Genomic DNA, 3,181 nt, shown 5'->3' on the forward strand with positions numbered 1-3,181 from the left:
GTCCGGGGAACCTCGACAGACCGCCCGCCGAAGTTGCTCGACTCGCTCGACGTCCCAGCTCTCTGGCACAGGTGGCCGTTCGAAGGTACCCGGTCGCGATGCTGCGATACACTTTTATGAACGCGTACCACTCCGACATGCCCAGCTCGTGGAACTGTTGCCCGGATTCAGCTTTCAAATCCGATCTCATAGCGGTTCTCAGTTTCGAGAAAATCGTCAGGCCTGGAAGTCTGTCAGGGGACCCTTCCGGAGGCCTTGTCCGGGTTCGGTTGACCTTCCTGGGCACAGGGATCCGCACCTACCCCTGACCGACAACCAGACCTTTGACGCTTTTTTTCTCTCGCCTCCGTGGGGTCCGGGGGGACATTTTTCCGTCTGGCCCACCCCGGGGGGTCCAGGGGCATCGGGGGCCCTCGGCCGACCGGACGTCGTACTCGCTCGACTATGTCGAATATGTCGACGCTTCCCCTTCCCCGCCGCGGGGGGGTCCGCGTCGACGATCCTGTGCCCAAGGATAGCGCGCCCTGCCTGGGTACAGGGACCCGCGCCTCCCGCCCTGGTTCTCTGTCAAAAGTCCCGAGGCCTGGAAGTCTGTCAGGGGACCCTTCCGGAGGCCTCGCCCGGGTTCGGTGCACCCTGCCTGGGCACAGGGACACACACTTACCCCTGGCCGACAACCAGACTTTGACATTTTTCCGTCTGGCCCACCCCGGGGGGGGTCCAGGGGCGTCGGGGGCCCTCGGCCGACCGGACGTCGTACTCGCTCGACTATGTCGAATATGTCGACGCTTCCCCTTCCCCGCCGCGGGAGGGCCGCGTCGACGATCCTTTGCCCAAGGATAGCGCGCCCTGCCTGGGTACAGGGACCCGCGCCTCCCGCCCTTGATCCTTCTCAAATGTCCCGAGGCCTGGAAGTCCGTCAGGGGAGCCTTCCGGAGGCCTCGCCCGGGTTCGGTGCACCCTGCCTGGGCACAGGGACACACACTTACCCCTGGCCGACAACCAGACTTTGACATTTTTCCGTCTGGCCCACCCCGGGGGGGGGGGTCCAGGGGCGTCGGGGGCCCTCGGCCGACCGGACGTCGTACTCGCTCGACTATGTCGAATATGTCGACGCTTCCCCTTCCCCGCCGCGGGGGGGTCCGCGTCGACGATCCTTTGCCCAAGGATAGCGCGCCCTGCCTGGGTACAGGGACCCGCGCCTCCCGCCCTTGATCCTTCTCAAATGTCCCGAGGCCTGGAAGTCCGTCAGGGGAGCCTTCCGGAGGCCTCGCCCGGGTTCGGTGCACCCTGCCTGGGCACAGGGACACACACTTACCCCTGGCCGACAACCAGACTTTGACATTTTTCCGTCTGGCCCACCCCGGGGGGGGGGGTCCAGGGGCATCGGGGGCCCTCGGCCGACCGGACGTCGTACTCGCTCGACTATGTCGAATATGTCGACGCTTCCCCTTCCCCGCCGCGGGAGGGTCCGTGTCGACGATCCTTTGCCCAAGGATGGCGCGCCCTGTCTGGGTACAGGGACCCGCGCCTCCCGCCCTTGATCCTTCTCAAATGTCCCGAGGCCTGGAAGTCCGTCAGGGGACCCTTCCGGAGGCCTCGTCCGGGTTCGGTGCACCCTGCCTGGGCACAGGGACACACACTTACCCCTGGCCGACAACCAGACTTTGACATTTTTCCGTCTGGCCCACCCCGGGGGGGGGGGGGTCCAGGGGCGTCGGGGGCCCTCGGCCGACCGGACGTCGTACTCGCTCGACTATGTCGAATATGTCGACGCTTCCCCTTCCCCGCCGCGGGGGGGTCCGCGTCGACGATCCTTTGCCGAAGGATAGCGCGCCCTGCCTGGGTACAGGGACCCGCGCCTCCCGCCCTTGATCCTTCTCAAATGTCCCGAGGCCTGGAAGTCCGTCAGGGGAGCCTTCCGGAGGCCTCGCCCGGGTTCGGTGCACCCTGCCTGGGCACAGGGACACACACTTACCCCTGGCCGACAACCAGACTTTGACATTTTTCCGTCTGGCCCACCCCGGGGGGGGGGGTCCAGGGGCGTCGGGGGCCCTCGGCCGACCGGACGTCGTACTCGCTCGACTATGTCGAATATGTCGACGCTTCCCCTTCCCCGCCGCGGGAGGGCCGCGTCGACGATCCTTTGCCCAAGGATAGCGCGCCCTGCCTGGGTACAGGGACCCGCGCCTCCCGCCCTTGATCCTTCTCAAATGTCCCGAGGCCTGGAAGTCCGTCAGGGGAGCCTTCCGGAGGCCTCGCCCGGGTTCGGTGCACCCTGCCTGGGCACAGGGACACACACTTACCCCTGGCCGACAACCAGACTTTGACATTTTTCCGTCTGGCCCACCCCGGGGGGGGGGGTCCAGGGGCATCGGGGGCCCTCGGCCGACCGGACGTCGTACTCGCTCGACTATGTCGAATATGTCGACGCTTCCCCTTCCCCGCCGCGGGGGGGTCCGCGTCGACGATCCTTTGCCCAAGGATAGCGCGCCCTGCCTGGGTACAGGGACCCGCGCCTCCCGCCCTTGATCCTTCTCAAATGTCCCGAGGCCTGGAAGTCCGTCAGGGGAGCCTTTCGGAGGCCTCGCCCGGGTTCGGTGCACCCTGCCTGGGCACAGGGACACACACTTACCCCTGGCCGACAACCAGACTTTGACATTTTTCCGTCTGGCCCACCCCGGGGGGGGGTCCAGGGGCATCGGGGGCCCTCGGCCGACCGGACGTCGTACTCGCTCGACTATGTCGAATATGTCGACGCTTCCCCTTCCCCGCCGCGGGGGGGTCCGCGTCGACGATCTTGTGCCCAAGGATAGCGCGCCCTGCCTGGGTACAGGGACCCGCGCCTCCCGCCCTTGATCTCTCTCAAATGTTCCAAAGCCTGGAAGTCCATCAGGGGACCCTTCCGGAGGCCTCGCCCGGGTTCGGTGCACCCTGCCTGGGCACAGGGACACACACTTACCCCTGGCCGACAACCGGACTTTGACATTTTCTGTCTGGCCCACACTGGGGGGGTCCGGGGGGACGGGCACCCTCGGCGGACCGCCCGCCAGACTGGCTCGACTCGCTCGACGTCCCAGCTCTCTGGCACAGGAGGCCGTTCTAAGATACCCGGTCGCTATGCTGTGATACACTTTTATGAAAGCGTACCACTCCGACATGCCCAGCTCATGGAACTGTC

Source organism: Hyla sarda, unplaced genomic scaffold (genome assembly GCF_029499605.1).
Source record: "Hyla sarda isolate aHylSar1 unplaced genomic scaffold, aHylSar1.hap1 scaffold_3249, whole genome shotgun sequence".
Classification (NCBI taxonomy): domain Eukaryota; kingdom Metazoa; phylum Chordata; class Amphibia; order Anura; family Hylidae; genus Hyla; species Hyla sarda.